Here is a 21252-nt window from a genome sequence, read left to right as displayed (position 1 = left end):
CAGACTTAATCCTATCATGAAAGAGGTGGTGAAGAAAGAAATTCTGAAGTGGCTGGATGCAGGAATCATTTATCCTATTTCTGACAGTTCTTGGGTGAGCCCCGTGCAATGTGTACCTAAGAAAGGAGGTATCACTGTGGTAGAAAATGAGAAGAACGAGCTCATCCCCACTCGAATAGTCATAGGATGGAGAGTATGCATGGATTACAGAAAATTAAACAAGGCCACAAGGAAGGATCACTTCCCGCTACCGTTTATTGATCAGATGCTTGAGAGGTTGGCTAGTCATGAGTATTATTGTCTTCTGGATGGCTACTCAGGGTATAATCAGATTTGTATTGCACCAGAGGATCAAGAAAAGACTACCTTCACTTGTCCATTTGGCACGTTTGCTTTCCGCAGAGTTTTATTTGGGTTATGTGGCGCACCGACCACTTTTCAGAGATGTATGATGGCTATATTCTCTGACATGATTGGAAATAATGTCGAGGTGTTCATGGACGACTTTTCCGTCTTTGGACATTCGTATGATGAATGTTTATATAATCTTCGTGCAGTGCTCAAAAGGTGTGTGGAAACTAATTTGGTGCTAAATTAGGAAAAATATCATTTTATGGTGCATGAAGGCATTATTCTTGGGCATAAGGTCTCTAGCAAGGGTCTTGAGGTGGACAAAGCCAAGGTGGGAGTCATTGAAAATCTTCCACCACCTATTTCTGTGAAAGGAATCCGTAGTTTTCTTAGTCATGTGGGTTTTTATCGGCGTTTCATCAAGGACTTTTTGAAAATATCTAAGCCATTGTGCAACTTGCTTGAGAAGGATGTGCCTTTCAAATTTGATGATGAATGTTTGACGGCATTCGAGACTCTTAAGAAGAGTTTGATCACTGCACCAGTTATTACAACACCTGATTGGACAGAGCCTTTTGAGATGATGTGTGATGCGAGTGATTATGTGGTGGGCGCAGTTCTTGGGCAGCGCAAGAATAATCTCTTTCATGTGGTCTACTATTCTAGCAAGACCTTAGATGGGGCCCAAATTAACTACACCACTACTGAGAAGGAGCTCTTGGCTATAGTCTTCGGTTTCGAAAAATTTTGATCTTATCTGCTTGGGACAAAAGTAACAGTATTCACTGATCATACGGCCATTCGTTATTTGGTTTCCAAGAAGGATTCGAAGCCGAGACTCATTCGTTGGGTGCTCTTGCTACAAGTTTTTGAGTTAGAGATCAAGGATCAAAAAGGTACTGAGAATCAAGTAGCTGACCATCTCTCTAGATTGGAGAATCCGGAGTCTACTTCACATGATAAGACATTGATCAACGAATCTTTTCCGGATGAGCAGTTGTTCGCAGTTCAGGAGGAAGATCCATGGTTCGCAGATATTGTGAATTATCTTGTCAGCAATATAATGCCTCCTAATTTGACCACAACTCAAAAGAAGAAGTTTCTGCATGAGGTGAAGTGGTATATGTGGGATGAACCGTATTTGTTTAAACAGGGAGCTGACCAGATCATCAGGAGATGTATCTCATTCTGTGAGACGGAGGGGATATTACGAGACTGCCACTCCATAGTTTATGGTGGGCACTATGATGGTGAGAAGACGGCAACTCGTATTCTGCAAGCAGGTTTTTTCTGGCCTACTTTGTTTAAGGATGCTCATCAGTTTGTTTTAAGGTGTGATCGTTGCCAAAGAGTGGGAAATCTTACGATAAAGGATGAGATGTCGTTAAATGTTATGCTTGAAGTTGAGGTCTTTGATGTTTGGGGAATCGATTTAATGGGGCCTTTTGTATCGTCCTGCAACAATCTATACATCTTGCTGGCAGTCGATTATGTCTCAAAATGGGTAGAAGTCAAAGCTCTACCGACAAATGATGCAAAAGCAGTGTTGAATTTTTTTTATAAGCAGATTTTCACAAGGTTTGGAATGCCACGAGTAATCATAAGTGATGAAGGGTCGCATTTCTGCAACCGTAAGTTCACTTCTATGATGCAGCGCTACAATGTGAATCATCGAGTTGCTAGTGCCTACCATCCGCAAACAAATGGTCAAGCGGAAGTGTCTAACAGAGAGATCAGGCGCATTTTAGAGAAGGTTGTTTGTCCGTCAAGGAAAGATTGGTCTTTAAAGCTCGATGAAGGTGTTTGGGCTTACAGAACAACATACAAAACTCCACTTGGTATGTCCCCGTTTCAACTGGTGTATGGTAAGGGATGTCATTTACCTGCGGAGCTTGAGCATAAGGCCTATTGGGCATTGAAGAAGTTAAACCTGGATCTAGATGCAGCTGGAAAGAAGCGAATGCTTCAGCTTAATGAACTTGATGAATTTCGGCTCCAAGCGTACGAGAACAACAAAATATACAAGGAAAAGGTGAAAAGGTGGCACGATAGGAAGCTACATCCCAAGTTATTCGTGCCGGGGCAACAAATTCTCTTATTCAACTCTCGTCTCCGATGATTTTCCTGGGAAGTTGAAATCAAGGTGGTCTGGACCTTTTATTGTCAAAACTGTGTTTTCACATGGAGCGGTGGAGATTTTTGAGAATGATCCGGACCAAGCATTCAAGTTTAATGGTCAGCGTTTGAAGCACTACTATGGAGACGCGGCAAACCGGGAAGTGGTTAATGCCGTTTTATTGTCAACTTGAGGAAAGGTACGCAACGTCAAGCTAATGATGAAAAAGAAGCGCTTCGTGGGAGGCAACCCATGATTTGTTGTTACAGGAACCCTTAGAAGTTAATAACCTATCCAAAACCATAAAAAAATCAGAAAAAAGGAGCCTGGAAATTTTTTTTCCAGAAGCCCCCTGAGCGCCCGCTCAGTAAGCGGAGTACCCGCTCAGCTCTGCTGAGCGACCGCTCAGGGGCCGGCTGGGAGAAATTTTTTTATGTTCAATAAAAAACCAAAAAAATCAGAAAAATAAAAATACAAAATACAGCCCATAAACCCACGACCTATTTCCCCATTATCCCATGATTTTAATCCTTAAACCCACTCCTAATCAAATTCTACCCTAATCCATACCCTATATATACATACACCTATCCCATATATCCCCATACACTTTCAACACTTCAACTCTCTCCCAAACACAAAAACACAAATCTCAAGCACTTTTACTCAGTTTCGATGGCACCCAAGAGAGCAAGGACTATCGATAGCAGCAGCACTGTCCCTACTGCTGATTCCTCGAGGAGTACTGCTGCGAGGCCTCGTTTGAATGATAGGGCTGCTGAGGAGGAGTACACTAGGCTTCTGGGGAAGCCAATTTTGAAGGAGAGGGGATTCTTACCATCGGGGAGGGATGGTGAGTTGTTACCTATGATTGCTGAGAAGAGGTGGATATCTTTTTGTGAGTCACCTGAAGCAGTGCCGATGAGTGTGGTTCGCGAGTTCTATACGAATGCGAAGCCGAGAAGAATGGGTATTCTGTGGTCCGGGGGATGACGGTAGATTATCACCCTGCGGCGATTCGCCGAGTGATTGGGCAGAGACAGAGGAAGCCCACGGAGGAGAACTGGAACGAGAAGGCTGCTGAGGATTTTGACTTGGATTTGATTTGTGCTACTCTCTGTAGGCCGGGCATAGTATGGACCTTCAAGACTGGAACTAATGAGTATCGTCACTTTCCGGTGATCGCGATGAACAGGTATGCCCGTGCATGGAATGCGTTTATTTGTGCTAATATTTTGCCTTCTTCGCATGCACATGAGGTCACAGTTGAGAGAGCACAATTGTTGTGGGGAATTTTGAATGAGGAGTACTATGTGGACCTTGGTGAGTTCATCTACCAGGGAATGCTGAAGTTTTTAATGGGAGCTAAGCACATGAACATCCCTTATGCATCTACGGTTACCAAGCTTTGCCGAGCGGTGGGAGTTCAGTGGCCTTCTCATGAGCAGTTGCAGTTGTCGGCCGCTCCTATTGACTCCGGGACTGTGAATGCGATGCAGGAGTGGACCGGTGGTGAGCCTGAAGAGCATGGGTTGGGTTATCATCTTCCAGGAGGGCGTCCAACACGAGGTGCTACCATGGCGAGGCCAAGGCGTGATGAGGCTGGTTCTTCTAGAGCTCAGGAGGGTGCTGGGATGGCTGATGCCCAGTATAGGAGGCTGTCACGGAGGATGGATGCTATGTACGAGACGCAGAGCAGGTTTGCTTAGGAGCTCACTCTTGCACTAGGGACCGCTTTTTGAGGCCTTGGAGCTGGCATCCAGTGACCAGTTTTTGGTGAGGACTCTGCATATCCTCCTCCTAATACATCACCCTCTGAGGGTGATGATGATGATGATCTCTCCGAATAGGTATACCCTGTGTTCCTTTTTACTACCTTCACTGGGGACAGTGAAGATTTTAAGTTTGGGGGTGGTAGTTAAGGAATAATTTGTGTGTGTGTCATATAGTTGCATATTCATGATAGTTTAGTTCATATAATTGCATAATTTTTTCTATAGAGTTTTTTTATAGCTTTATTTGTTTATCATGTCATGTAGCTCATGCATATACCATGATCCCTTTTGTGCTGATTTACCAATTGATTTGTGATGTCGATGCGAGTGTAGTGATAGCGTTAAAATGATGTTGAGTCGTGTAGATTGATATGCATGCTAGAAACATTTGTATTTTCACTAAGTCTTAGAGAATGCTTCAGGACTAGATGGTTGTTATGGTCTGATTATTTTCGAGGTTAATTTATTTATTATGCTTAGAATTTTATAATAGGTTCTTAGTGATAAAGGCATGAAAAGAAAAAAATGGAGTAAAAAATGGAATTCGTTGCTAATTGTGGCTAAGCGTCAAATGGCTAGTAGCTGGCTCGTATGTTTATGCGAGTAGTCTAGGGTTGAGCAAGATGGAGCGAAACGCACTTGCTCAGAAATTTGGAAAAAAAAGAGAAAAAAAAGAAAAAAAAAGAAGAAAAGAAAAAATAAATAAAGAGTTGATGCATAATTGATCACGAGTGGGCTCTTTGGTATTCGAGTTATTATGTTCTTAAGGGATTTTATGCCTAGTGACCTAAGGCTTTTATAGTCTGGGATCCGCTAACCTAACGCTCGCTACATGGATGCCATTGTATAAATCTTTTGTGGACCTCGCTCATTGCACGGTCAAATAAGCATTGTTGTTATAAATCATAAAAAGCATGATTCCGTAATAAGCTCCAGGATTCTTGTAGTGTTATAAGTCACTTTGTGCCTAGAATTTTTATTCTTTGTATAATCATGTGATTGCCTTGATGATAGTTGAGTCATGATAATTGATCTAGTTCCGAAGCATATCTGTTAAGCATCTGCACACACCACGTTTCTGGTTGTATGTTAGGTTGCATGATTTGATTGATCTTTAGTCGTCTAATTGCATTTGTTGAGATGTCGTAAGTTGGTTGGTTTGGTCGTAGTAAGGGGGATCGATGCATTTCATATAGATTGCATTCATGCATGTTTTCATTTTGTTTTTGAGTCTGTGACGCTTGAGGACAAGCATCGATTTAAGTTTGGGGGTGTGATAAATGGCATTTTATACCACTTAGAACGTCTTATAATAGCTTAAATTGGTGTCTTGAAATCAAGTATTTTGTGTATTTGATGCATTTTTCTAGTGTTTGTGCATTTCAGGGTATTAGTTGCATTTTGGGGGAGAATTCATCAATAATAAGCCTTGTCATGTGTTTAGCATTGTAAGTGGGAAGAGAGGAGCAGATTGCAGCGAAGAAACGGAGCAAACAGATTATTTTTCCAGAAAGGGTCTGAGCGCCTGCTCAGCTATGCTGAGCGGTCGCGCAGGAAGCTGAGCGCCCGCTCAGCTATGCTGAGCGGCCACGTAGGGTCGTGAATTCAGAATAAATATTTTAGACTCCTATTTCTGTTTGGCTTCCAACTTCTGAGTAATCTAGGTTTTATGGGACTCCTATATAAGTAGATTTCAGAGACGTTTCAAAAGGTTGGATCGTTGTATTAATCAAGGAGCGAAGGCGATAAGGAAGAAGACCGTTTTAGCACACCACAACGAAGAGGAAGCATAATTCTTGTGATTCTTTATTTCGTTGTATCGTTGGATGCTAGTTTTCTTTGCTTTGAACCTATTTACTCTTGTGACGTACTCTGGTTTAATATAATTAGTTTAGTTATCATTCTCTTGTGTTTATTTATCATGTTTTCATATGAACCCATGATGACGATGAGTGCTATTATGGGCTAATCGTGATCATGGGGGCGTAACGGATTTACTATGGAATTCTTTAGTTAGTTGTTTAATACCTTAGTGTGTGATGATTGTATGATATCTAGTATTGGTTGTGCGTATTCGTCTTATGTGCGACGCGAACATATAAGATAGGGTGTTAATCTCTTGTGAAGCGACGGTGGATCTTGAGATTTAGAACTTGCCATGCTAGCATAGGTTCATGTAAGATTTTACATGATTAGTAGGTAACTCTTAACTGTTTTATTTGCCCTATATAATCAAAATGAATAACTTGTTCTTAAATCGTTATGTTGTCAAATTCTGTAGACATATAGGGACTCAACATAATTGATGCCTATTCAACTTCTATCTTAATTGTGGATGTTTGGTAGAATGGTATTAGTACAATGAAAGTTGGCTTTTATCAGTTTCGTGTTATTCGATTAATATCATCATTGTTGCATGCTAAGGGTAATAACAATGACTATTGAAGGAAGTAGTAATGAAGTTGTGATCTCATGAGAGTTTTAATATTATTAATTTAAGTGTTAATTACGTGCTTAATTCTAGTAGTTAATTGTAGTTACTAATTAGTTAATCAAATCTAAGTGTTATCGTCTTAACATTGAGAAGTAATCATACATTGGTGAGTGAGTTTAATTGAACATAATTAGTCTGAGTCTCTGTGGGAACGAAGTAGAAAGTATTCTATATTACTTGCGAACGCGTATACTTGCGTGTATTATTAGCGCGTGTTAGGTCCCAATTTGTTTGTAGAAGGGGGGGTTGAATGCAAACAATACCGTTTCGTCGAATAAAATGCGGAATAAAATTGTGAAACAAAATTCAAGTTAAATAAAACTTTTATTAAACTTGAAAGGTGTTACAACTACGGTATCGATTACAAGGGATTAATCTCAAATCAATTATTACAAATTTAGAATAAATTCGACATGAACTTTTTCTATTTTTGTAATTAAAAGATCAAATGCTAAAAGCGATTTGAGATTAAGTTCTAGGGATTTTAATCCGCTAGATTGATATACAAGAACAAGATAAGTAATTCTAGTGGTTTGGATTTAACATTAACAAGCTAGAATATTTGATCTTGAATAAGCAGATGGATGATGAAATATTTTTCTTTTGTTCTCTGCTTTTTTTTCTTGTTCTGTATGTTGCTGCTCTGTTTTTTTTGATGAATGAATAATGTTGATATTGTCTTCTGCTTCCTTTTAAACAATCACAGCCGAAGTTGTTGAGAACTGGTGTGACAATCTATTTGAGCTTGAATGACTTTCGGTGAGACAATCTATTAGAGCTAGGAAGACAATTAAAATGAACTAGCAAGACTTTCGGTATGACTATTGATTGTCATACCGATTGTCATAGTAGTACAATTGAAATTGTTTTTCTGAATACATAATTGATTTTAATCTAATTGAAAATTCTATCAATACAATCAACTGAATTAGCAAGACATTCGGTATGACTATCAATTGTCATACCGATTGTCATACTAGTACAATCAGTTGTCTTATTTAGAATTATCACAGATTTTAATCAATTAACATTCTGAAAATCCTTAATATTAATTCTAAATTAATTAATCAATTTAATTCAATTAATCAATAAATTAATCCTTGCAGATATAATTTATTTTCTTAATTAAATTATATGACTTAATTAATTAATAGAGAATTAATACTAACCCTGAGCAGCATCCATTCTTCTGACAATCTTCTGAAAGTCACTGAGACTTATGAATCAATTCCGTCACTTCAATGCTGACACTCGATGTACTGTCTGGTTCATGAGTGACTAACTTTCGTGACGTTTCTTCATGTCTTGACTTTGTTGTTCTGATTGAATCCTTGTAATAAATGATACCTTGACGAGATCTCTGTCACTTGATTAAATCCACGATCTTGATTTATATCACTGAGGCATGATCAAATTCTTGAACTTCTTCCAGTGAATCTTCAAGTCTGCAGATGAACAATGTTTCTTTATTCTTTGACAGATGTTACTTTGTGAGATCTCTCTGATGCTTGATCCACTATTTACTTATTACATTCTTATTTGAGTTGAGTTAAATACTCGAATAAACGAGTAGGCTATGACATATGCCTTTCAATCTCCCCCTATTTGCTTGTTAGACAATAACAACAAATACCTAGAGGATAACTCAACTAACAAATAAGAAAAAGATATAAACAGTAATGTAAAGTAAATAGCAGAAAAGTTCTGGATTATATTTAACATTTTCCAGATTCCAAATGAAATTTACAAGTGAATACAAGATAGATGTTCCTCTAGCCTGAACATATAACTACATTAGACTATCTTGATTCATAACGCTCTAATCATATTACATTGAGTTTTGAGCTAATTGACTTTAACTGTCTTCTCTTCTGACTTCACCTTCTTCTAAATCTTGAAGCAATTCCTTGTCAAAGACACGATCCTTTTCTGAAGTGAAGCTTGCAGGTCTGACTGGTTGAACTCCAACTGTCTTCAACTTATTCTTGAGTTGATTGTACCTTTTAACATTCTTCTCACAATAAGCTTGAATCAAGTCAGCAGCTTGAGTCTTCAACATGGATGAATATCCAGCAGTTCTCAAATGATGTTCCATCCAGACCAGATGCTTAGCTGAGTAGTCTTTAAGAGATTGTACATCTAGCTGACAGATTTGAAGACAATCAGACTTAAAGAATCTCACTTGATGAGGATTGTTGACCACTTGAGGACTAGCCCTGCTGGCAAACTCTTTAAGCCTTTCCCGAAGAACTTCATTCAACTCTGAGCTTCTTTTCACTTTGTTTAAAAGAACCCAAATCTCTGACAACGAACGATTCTCAAATAGATGAAGTGACACTTTGAATGATCCTTCACTCTGACAATATACAAAAATGCTCATCTCATTTAGGGATCTATCAAAAGCAGCTGTGATCCTTGAGACTTCAGTCTTGATAGCATTCATGTACATGTCATTGTTAGGATTTGAGATTTCCAGCTTGTCAAGAAGATGTAAGAACTGCCTATCATTGTTAGTGCATAGCTGAGGCATATCGAGTACTCTCCTAGCTTCATCCCACTTTCCACCAATCTTCAGTCTGACATCTCTTCTCCTTTCTTGAGCTTTAATGTCATGAAGACGTTGCTTTTGAAGAGTTTCTGTTCTTTGTATGTCTTTTCTCCTATCAATGATCTGTGAGACCTTTTTGAGTTCAGCTTCTTTTCTTTGCATCTCTGACTGCTCTTTCTGAAATTCTTTCTCAAACCTAGGATCCACTGTATCTTCTTCTTCCCAATCTTCAAAATCACTTTCTTCTTCAGCTTCAAATAACCCATCTTTATCTTCCTGAACTGGTTCAGTGGGAATGTCAAAAATATCGAAGTCATCCTGTTCTCCACTGTAGTAGGCATCATCAGCCTTTCCTTTATTTCCAGCAGAAGTATCTTTTTCTTTCCCTTTGGAACTACTCCCTTTCTTCTCCCCCTTAGTTGAGGGATCCTCTATTGACTTTCCTTTGAAACCTCCACCACTTCCAGAGCCTGATCCTCCACCAGACGGTCCTTCAAAATAAGCTTTTTGTTCTTCATTAGGGCAATGAGAATTCTTGATCATGTAATATAAGTGCTTCATGCCTTCATTTAGATGTTCCATGCCCGTCTCTATCTTTAGAAATCTTGAGTTGTCCAGTGAATGATTCATCTCAACGAGGTCTTCAAGAGAAGTCATTCTTGTATGTAGGGAGCAGAAGTTGGATATGTCATCAGCTGATAAATTTGGAGTATCCTGAATAGAATTGAGCTTTGGTATTACAGTAGTCTTTAAATCTGAGATGTCATTCCTTATGATTGCAAGCTGATTGTCGACAGAGGTGGAAGAAGAAGACCGTTCAACCACTTGTGCTTTAAATGCTTGAGCTTCAGCTTGACTTTTAGCAAGTTCTTCTTTCAGTGCAGCAATTTGAGCTAACAGATTGACAGTATCAGTGTTTGTGTGTGCTCTCACCTGAAGTTCACTCGTATTTGGTTCACTCATCTCACGTGCATGTGTTTCTCTCAATATGATTGCTCGTGAGGAGTCTTCCAATTGCTGTTCTTGTGTACCTGCATTAAAAATCACCCTAGCCTCTTCAAGAGAGGTCAGTGGTGGTGCAATGGGAATTCGCGAGTCCCGATCCTCAGTCAATGCTATCAAATCTTTTGGAATAGATGTCTGAATTGCTTCAGGGATAGATTGACCGAGTTGCCCTCCACTTTCTCCAGATAAATCTGCGAGTGGAGAATCCCATAAGGGAGCCAGAGTTGTTGGATCTGGGAGGGGAGAAAATGACTCTATTAAAGATGGCGGAGAGTCAGATTTTCCCTCTGAAGCATGTGACTGCTCTTCTGCCGTAACTATGGCAGGCACTGTAACCGACTCTACGTGCACTCCTTGCTGGGTGTCCTGAGTATTATCTGGGGAAGTGTATGGTTCCATTGTGAGTAATGGAATTGTGCTTGACTCAGTACAGGATGCCATGGCCCGATGGCGAATTTCAATAGATGCATCCTGTTGAGAGAATGCCTCTAGAAACTGTTCATTGGCCATTTCAAAGTCCATGTCCTGTTGGGAGGACAAGGATGGGCTTTCAGATGCCTCAGAATAGGTTTTTCTTTTCTTAGGAGGAGGCAGAGCTGAGGGTTCACTCATATTTAACATTGCACTACTTCCTAGTAATCTTCTGGGTAACATTTTAGACAGTGGGGGAGAGGGTGAGATAGAATGAGACTCTGTGTTTGGCTCTATGACCTGGGATTGAAGCTGTGGTTCTACAACTTCATGGTCAGCCCTATCAACCACTGAGGGTCTGTTAACAGAAGTAGGAAGAGAGTGAGAGTGAGGAATTACTACCTGTAATGGAAGAGCCTGGGTGGCTTGTACCACTGGAGGTTGAGGTTGCTGTTCATGGCCGGGTAGATTAAAAATAGGTAAGGGAATATAATTGGCCATGAAAGCAGATACAAGTACTGGTACTTGCATAAATTTGAAGGTTGTGTCTTGGCGAGTGTAAATCTTTTTGCTAACTGGTGGGGGTTCGGTTACAGCCGAGTTAGCAAAAAGTGCTTTGTGTTCAGGGGTGAGTAGATGATCTGCTATGAGCATAAGAAAATGAGCATAGTAACATGATACCCTACGATTTGTAGAATGATCACGTAAAGCAGAAGTTAGACGTCTCAAGAGAATGGGAAAAAGTAGTTTGCCAAAATTGATCCTTTGATTGAAAACAACCGCAAGACCAATATACTGCAGGGTGGAAGTAATGTTATGAAAATTAGATTTTGTGCAGTTGGCAAACACTTTGGAAAGAGTATCGAAGAATATATCCCATTCAGACACCAAATTCGATTTAGAAAGTTTGGTTAAATTGATCACCCCCTGATAGTGAATGGCATTGAAAAAATTTGTGATATCATTTTCAGAGGGTAAATTACAGAAATTGTCTAGTGGAAAATTTAAAGCACGATTGACGACTGTTTCATCAACTACATACTGTGTGTTTGCGATGGTGAATGAAAAAGATTTTGAATCATCGGCCACAGTAGAAGTTGTGCAAATCAGTCTAAGTAGATCGACGTTTAAAATCACATTTGATTTAATAGCAGAGCTAACAATCGAATGATCATTTAAAAATCTAATCCAAGGCTTAAATTTTTCAACATCACATTTTTCCGGATTGAAATAACCAACTTGATTATGCGCGACAATTTGGAAATTGAGAGCCATTTTTTTTTTATAAAATAATAATAAGACACAAGCTTTTCAGAATTTTAAGAATAATATTAAGAAAATTCGAATTAATTAAATTAATTTAATAATTCGAATTAAATTAATTATAATCGAAAATTTTAGACAGAAATGTATCTCGTTAAAATTCTTAACTCACAAGCACAATTTTGATAAACCAAAAGACACAAATCTGAAATTAAAATTAAAATGGAATTTGAAGGAGCAAACTTATTTTAATTTGATTTTTGCGTTTTTTATAATAACTTTTATTTTTTAAGAAAATTTCAGCAGCACTTCTTTATGTATATACTTGTATGTATATATCACAAAGTGATGATTAAGAGTGCTGAGTAAAAACTCGAGCAAAGAAATAATTGGATTGATGGTTTTGTTCTTGTTCGAGGAGAGAGAAGAGAAAAGAGAGTAAAAAAAACTGTTCAAATTTTTGAGAAATGAAACTGCTGTGATGGTTTAAAACAATACACAACACACGCTTATATATGACAGCTGGTATGACAATCCGGGATTGTCATACCGATTGTCATACCAGGCAAAAAGAAGGAAATGAAACAAATAAACTAAGTATTAAAAATATAACTGGTATGACAATCTGATAGTCATACCGATTGTCATACCAGTACAAAATAAAACAATATTATTCTGATATTAATTTTATTACTGACATGACAATCAATAGTCATACCGATTGTCTTGCCAGTTATAAAATTAATCTGATTTTAAAATAAGCAGTCATTATTTACTAAAATGACTTTCAGCAAGACAATTTCAATTGTCTTGCCGATTGTCTTTCTAGAATAAGATAAAATAAGCATAACAGATTTATATTTTCATGTTTACTGAAATGATTTTCAGCAAGACAATTTTAATTGTCTTGCCGATTGTCTTTGCAGTAGAAAAACAAAATGAATATGTACAGACTTCTAATTAAGTACTGAAACCACATTTCAAAATAGTAAAACTGAAATAAAAACTTATAATTTTTACAGAAACAAAGATAATATATCAGAATTAATTATTTTTATTCCAAAAATAGATTTCTGTTGAATTTTAGCAAATAAAATTCATAGAAAAATATTTTTAGAGGAAATAAAATATTCTGAGATATTTTAAATTAACAAGTAGAGTAAATAACATAGATAAGATAATATATATTACATAGAAATAAGCAAGAAATATGATAAAATGATAAAATAAATTTGCAAATGAATTTTTCATTTATGAAAAATTCATTTGTAAATTCATTCAAGAACAGATTCCAGATATTAATTAAATTAATCACAAAAACTATTTAACATGCCCAATTTACCAACTAATCTGGTAAATGTGGATTCGTCAAGTGGTTTGGTGAAAATATCTGCTATTTGTTCTTCTGTTGGAACAAAAAATAGTTCAACAGTACCATTCATGACGTGCTCTCTAATAAAATGATACCTGATGTCAATGTGCTTTGTCCTCGAGTGCTGCACAGGGTTGTTGGTGATGGCTATTGCACTTGTGTTGTCACATAAAATAGGAATCTTGTTCAATACAGAGCCATAGTCTCGTAGTTGGTTCCTAATCCACAAGATCTGAGCACAGCAGCTTCCAGCAGCTATATATTCAGCCTCGGCCGTTGAGTTGGAAACTGTTTGCTGTTTCTTGCTGTACCATGAGACTAGCCTGCTTCCTAAGAATTGACAACTTCCTGAGGTGCTTTTCCTATCAACAACACTTCCTGCATAATCTGAATCTGTATATCCGACAAGGTTAAAACCAGATTCTTTAGGGTACCAAATACCTAGATTTGGTGTTCCCTTAAGATATCTTAAGATTCGTTTAACAGCAACGAGATGAATATCTCTAGGATCCGCTTGGAACCTTGCACATAAACATGTAGCATACATAATATCTGGTCTACTTGCAGTAAGATAGAGTAACGAGCCAATCATACCTCTGTAGCTTGTGACATCTACCTTAATGGAGTTTTCACATGGTCCAAGCTTGACAGCTGTAGTTGATGGAGTCCTTGCTGATGCAGAATCCTCTAGATTGTATTTTTTGAGGAGTTCCTTGAGATACTTGGATTGACAAATAAATGTTCCATCTAACCTTTGATTTACTTGTAATCCAAGAAAGAACTTCAGCTCTCCCATCATGCTCATTTCAAACTTGCTGTGCATTAACTTAGCAAATCTCTTACAGAGATTATCATTAGTAGACCCAAATATTATATCATCCACATAGACTTGGACTAATATAGTATCATTCTTATGTTTTTTAGAAAAGAGAGTTTTGTCTATGACACCTCTAATAAAGCTATTTTCAATAAGAAATTCAGAGAGAGTGTCATACCATTTTCTTGGTGACTGTTTTAGCCCATAGATAGCCTTGAAAAGAAAGAAGACAAAATCCATATGATCTGGATCTTCAAAACCAGGAGGTTGCTCTACATATACCTCTTCATCCAGCTTTCCATTCAGAAAGGCGCTCTTGACATCCATTTGATAAACTTTAAAGTTTGAAAATGCTGCGAATGCCAGAAATATCCTGATGGCCTCAAGTCTAGCCACTGGAGCATAGGTTTCATCATAATCAATACCTTCAGCTTGAGAATACCCTTTAGCTACCAGTCTTGCCTTGTTTCTTGTAACCACACCATCTTCATCTAGTTTATTCCTGAATACCCACCTTGTACCAACAGCTTTCTTGTGTACAGGCCTAGGTACCAGTTTCCAGACTTGTTGACTTTCAAACTGATTGAGTTCATCTTGCATAGCAATCACCCAATCTGGATCAGTTAGTGCTTCTTCAATTTTCTTAGGTTCCATCTCAGAAAGAAATCCTGAGAACAGACACTCATTTTGAGTAGCACGTCTAGTTCTGACTCCAACATCTGGATCACCAATAATCAACTCAAAAGGGTGAGCTTTATTCCAGACTGTCTGTCTTGGAAGATTTGATCTTGATGATTCGCCTTGAAATTCATTGTGATGTTGTGTCCTACTAGATGATCCTTCAGCATCTCCCCCTGAGTTGTTGCCATGTTGACTTGAAGATTCTCCGTCAGTAGCAGTGGTATCTCCATTGTTTCCAGAGTTTTCATCACTATTACCTTGAGTATTATCAGGATTAACAGGTTCTTCAACAGCCACAACCTCAGGTTCTTGACCATATTCTGACTCTGAATCTGACGTATCATCAAACTTCAGTTTCTCAGAAGGATCTTCAGTTTGGATACTAGGGAGTTTAGTGTCATCAAATGTAACATTGACACTTTCAGTTACTTTGTGTTGATCAATGATATACACTCTATATGATCTTCTTCCATATCCAACAAAAATACCCTCATATGCCTTTGCCTCGAACTTACCACGACGATCATCTCCATCCTTGAGCACGAAGCATCTGGCACCAAATACATGAAAGTATTTGATAGAAGGTTTCTGTTCATTCAAAATCTCATAAGGAGTTTTCATGAAGTCTTTGTTGATTAGAGTTCGATTCTGAGTATAACATGCAGTATTGACAGCTTCAGCCCAAAAGTACATTGGAAGACCTGATTCATTTAACATCGTTCTTGCAGCTTCAATCAATGTACGATTCTTCCTTTCTACCACTCCATTTTGCTGAGGGGTTCTAGGAGCTGAAAATTGTCTAGTGATCCCTTTGTCTGTACAGAATCCATTTAGAAGTGCATTCTTGAATTCTGTTCCATTATCTGACCTTATTGCTCTAACAGGGACGTTAGAATCTAACTCAATCATCTTGATATGATCAATCACAACTTGTGGTGTTTCATCCTTAGAGTGAAGAAATAAAACCCACGTATACTTGGAATAGTCATCAACTATCACAAGACAGTAACACTTCTTTGACATAGAAAGGATATTAACTGGACCAAATAAATCCATGTGCAATAATTGCAGAACACCAGTTATGGAAGATGTGTCAGTGCCTTTGTGACTTGCTTTCTTTGACTTTCCTTTCTGGCAAGCCTCACATAGTCCTTCTGGAGAGAATTCCAGCTGAGGCAGACCTCTTACCAGTTCTCTTTTGACAAGAGAATTCATTGTCTTGAAATTGAGATGGGAAAGTCTCTTGTGCCATAGCCAACTCTCATTTGACGATGCTTTTGCATAGAAACAATTGACTTCAAGATTGCTTCCAGAGTTCATGTCAGCTACGAACAGATTTCCTTTCCGTATTCCCATTAAGGAGGGTTTTTCACTTTTCTTGTGCAGAATCTGACACTTCAGCTTGTCGAATAAAACATTGTAGCCGTTGTCACAGAACTGACTAATGCTAAGCAGATTGTGTTCAAGTCCTTGCACAAGATATACATTTTCAATGATAACATTTCCAGCTTGCAAACAGCCATATCCCTCCGTTAAACCTTTGCTGTTATCTCCAAAGGTAACCACTGGGCCAGCTTTCTCAACCACATTTGATAGCAGGGCTCTATCTCCGGTCATATGTCTTGACGATCCACTGTCAAGAATCCACACTACCGGTTGTACCTGTTTAATGCCCTGCAATACAAATGGATTAGAACTTCTTCGGAACCCAAGCTTGGCTGGGTCCGGCATACTTGTAAAATTGGCCTTTATCAGGCAAAACAACATTCTTAATTTCACTATTCTCAACATTCTCAATGACTGAACATTTGACCTTTAAAACAGCCTTATCAGATTTATGTTTAGGCTTAGGCACAAATGTCTCCTTTCTAGCTTTAGGAGGACTAGCAGTCTTAGACCTATCATGCTTTCTATTATTCACATGCTGACGAGGAGTAGTCTTATCATTAGAAGCATGCTTACCATTAAAATAAGCAAACAACAGATTAAAAGCACAAGACATACAATCAGGAACACCACATGCTTTATGAGAAGGATTAACAATAGGCAACTTATGCATGGTAGACATGGCATTTGTGCTATCCAACTCATGTGTGTCTGAGTTAGTCTCAGTTGCTTTCACAACCTTGACTGGAACTTTTGACACACTTGACTTGGAGACAGTTTTCCCATTAGCATTATCTTCAGCACGGATTTCTTCTTGAATAATAAAAGAGGTCTCATCAAATGGTTCAGCAATTGATTCCTTATAGAGGGGTTCATCAACACCCTTAAGCACATGTGGTACTTCCCTGCCTTTAGCACATACATGAGGAGGGGAGTTTATGCCTAATTTTCCAATAGCAGCATTGTAATCATAACCTATTCCATGTGTTTGATTAACAGCTTGCTTATTGTAAAACTCTTTGGACTTCGAACAAGAATTAAAGTAAGCTTTAACCTTAGCCTCAAGACCGGTGATCTTGTCTTTGAGAATAGTTTCGAGTTGTCTATAACAGTCAACTCTATTCTCTAGAAAAGATACTTGGTCTTTAAGTTTATCTTGATTAATGTGCACAAGTCTTAATTCATTGACCTCTTTCTCAAGGTCTTTGATTTGTTGATTTAACAATTCATTATCACGACGAGCACAATCTAAGTTACCTCTTAGATGATAAACCATTTCAGCATCAGAAAGTTTTACCTCTTTTCTTGACGATGAGGTGCTTGCATCACTAGCCATGAGAGCAAGATTCCCAACTTCTTCGTCTTCACTGTCAGTATCATCCCAACTTCTTCCCTTTGCCAGGTACGCCCTTTCAGATTTACTCTTCTGATTAGAATCATAAGAGTTCTTCCTTGCCTGTTTTGGCTTCCTGCATTCTGTGGCAAAGTGTCCCAACTCATTACAGTTGAAGCATCGAATGGTGCTTCGATCAACCATCCCTGTTTTATACCCACCACTGCTGGTGTTAGAGGATGAAGATCCACCTTTCTGGAATCTGTTGTAGTTGGACTTGTACTTGAACTTGGGATTCCTTTTGAATCTGACATTTGAGAATCTTTTGACAATCAGGGCCATTGACTCATCCTCCAATTGCTCCAGTTCTTCCAAGGAATAATAATCATCTCCTGATTGATTTGTAGTAGGTGAATCAAATTCTGCTACTATCACATTATCTTCAACCTTGGAAGACTGTACCATTCTATCTGACTGTTGAGATTGTTGTTGATATAGTGGTTGTTGTTGTTGTTGTTCATCAGCTACCAGAGCAGTAGACGTGCTGACCACTCTTCCTTTCCCGTAAACTTCCTTCTGCTGAATCTGCTCCAACTCATAAGTCTTTAACACACCATATAGCCTTTCCAAAGAAATCTCACTCAGATCTCTTGCTTCTCTTATGGCAGTGATTCTATGTTCGAGATGAGTTGGCAGTGTTAAAAGGAACTTTTTATTGACCTCCCTGATGGAATAGTATTTACCATTAATGTTCAGGTTGTTGATCAATGCATTGTACCTCTCAAACACTTCAGTGATTCCTTCTCCTGGATTGGATTTAAAGTATTCATACTCAGAGGTTAGGATTTCTAGTTTGTTCTCCCTAACTTCCTCTGTGCCTTCATTAATAATCTCAATAGTTTCCCAGATATGTTTAGAATCTTTACAATTCATCACATGTCTGTTCATTAGGGGATTAAGGGAATCTACTAAGATTAATTGAAGGTTAGCATCCAGGGAAGCTTCTTCTATTTCAGCAGGAGAGAAGTCCTCAGGATCCTTCACATAAGTTCTCGCTTTGGTGATCACCACATCATTCTCTATTACCTCTGGTTCAATAACCATAGGAATTTTTGGACCCTTCTTCAACACTTGCAAATATTTGGGATTAGCAACCTGTAAAAACAGTAGCATCTTCTTCTTCCACATCACATAATTTTCTTTATCGAAAAGTGGAATTTTAACGGTTCCAACTTTTTGTGTAGTCATTATGAATTTTTGAGTGAATAAAAATTCAAGAAGTGAAAGAAACACAAAAGTCTAGGATCTAGATTTGTACGTTAATCAGAAGGCTCTGATACCAATTGTTAGGTCCCAATTTGTTTGTAGAAGGGGGGGTTGAATGCAAACAATACCGTTTCGTCGAATAAAATGCGGAATAAAATTGTGAAACAAAATTCAAGTTAAATAAAACTTTTATTAAACTTGAAAGGTGTTACAACTACGGTATCGATTACAAGGGATTAATCTCAAATCAATTATTACAAATTTAGAATAAATTCGACATGAACTTTTTCTATTTTTGTAATTAAAAGATCAAATGCTAAAAGCGATTTGAGATTAAGTTCTAGGGATTTTAATCCGCTAGATTGATATACAAGAACAAGATAAGTAATTCTAGTGGTTTGGATTTAACATTAACAAGCTATAATATTTGATCTTGAATAAGCAGATGGATGATGAAATATTTTTCTTTTGTTCTCTGCTTTTTTTTCTTGTTCTGTATGTTGCTGCTCTGTTTTTTTTGATGAATGAATAATGTTGATATTGTCTTCTGCTTCCTTTTAAACAATCACAGCCGAAGTTGTTGAGAACTGGTGTGACAATCTATTTGAGCTTGAATGACTTTCGGTGAGACAATCTATTAGAGCTAGGAAGACAATTAAAATGAACTAGCAAGACTTTCGGTATGACTATTGATTGTCATACCGATTGTCATAGTAGTACAATTGAAATTGTTTTTCTGAATACATAATTGATTTTAATCTAATTAAAAATTCTATCAATACAATCAACTGAATTAGCAAGACATTCGGTATGACTATCAATTGTCATACCGATTGTCATACTAGTACAATCAGTTGTCTTATTTAGAATTATCACAGATTTTAATCAATTAACATTCTGAAAATCCTTAATATTAATTCTAAATTAATTAATCAATTTAATTCAATTAATCAATAAATTAATCCTTGCAGATATAATTTATTTTCTTAATTAAATTATATGACTTAATTAATTAATAGAGAATTAATACTAACCCTGAGCAGCATCCATTCTTCTGACAATCTTCTGAAAGTCACTGAGACTTATGAATCAATTCCGTCACTTCAATGCTGACACTCGATGTACTGTCTGGTTCATGAGTGACTAACTTTCGTGACGTTTCTTCATGTCTTGACTTTGTTGTTCTGATTGAATCCTTGTAATAAATGATACCTTGACGAGATCTCTGTCACTTGATTAAATCCACGATCTTGATTTATATCACTGAGGCATGATCAAATTCTTGAACTTCTTCCAGTGAATCTTCAAGTCTGCAGATGAACAATGTTTCTTTATTCTTTGACAGATGTTACTTTGTGAGATCTCTCTGATGCTTGATCCACTATTTACTTATTACATTCTTATTTGAGTTGAGTTAAATACTCGAATAAACGAGTAGGCTATGACATATGCCTTTCAGCGCGTGATTTCGCCCTAACACCACCCCAATATGTGACGACTGGGAAATTACGATTGTATTATATCATAATAAAGGTGAAATTATATGTTTTATTACTCCCTCTGTTTTTTATTATATGACGTTTGACTTTAGTGCACACACTTCTAAGTGCTTTGACCGCATAGTTAGAATAATAATTTTTAATTTTTTCTTTTTGTGAATAAAAATATATAACTAAAACTTTAATTTAGATTTTTTTTAAAAAAATATTATTTTATCTATGCGGTCAAATGACTTAAAATTGTGTGCAAGAAAGTCAAACGACATATAAAAAAAATAGAGGGAGTATGTCATTAAGTGTATTTAGTCATAAAAACCTAGCTGTTATGTGCTATGTGTGTTCTGTGTCGTCAGGGTATTTTTCGGGTATTAAAAACTTTCGTATCAAAAGTTATACGACCCGAACTTTGTTTTAATAGCTGATATTTTAAATAAAATAATTGGCCTTATTTTGACTTGTATGGCTTGTATCATATCGTTATTATGAACATCCAGATATTTTAGGAATTTTCCCGTTTCGCGAAAAATGACGTTTTCGGGCCCCTTCGGGTGTCAAAAACCCCACAAAAATCATATTTTTATTTTTATAAAATTATGGGACTTTCAATTATTCCATTTTTTTTGTATTTTTGAATTATTCACAAATTTTGGGAAATTTTGGCATATATATTGTATATATTTAATATTTAAAATTTAAAATTTAATACTCAAAAATTATTAATTAACGGCCAATTAATTTTATTAGATGTATAATTAGGGCCTTAATTTTAATTAGGAGTATTATTTTACTTACTATAAATAGCCTAATTTTTATTAATTAATTATAATAAAATCATTAAAAATTCAGAAAATACCAAAATTCTCTATTTTCCGGGTCGGGTTTTTAGAATCGGGTCGTAGAATCAATCGGTGATTTTGATCGATTTCCGGCATCAA

This window comes from Apium graveolens, chromosome 2 (assembly GCF_009905375.1).
Source record: "Apium graveolens cultivar Ventura chromosome 2, ASM990537v1, whole genome shotgun sequence".
In the NCBI taxonomy this organism is placed as follows: Eukaryota; Viridiplantae; Streptophyta; class Magnoliopsida; order Apiales; family Apiaceae; genus Apium; species Apium graveolens.
This window is presented reverse-complemented; position numbering follows the sequence as displayed.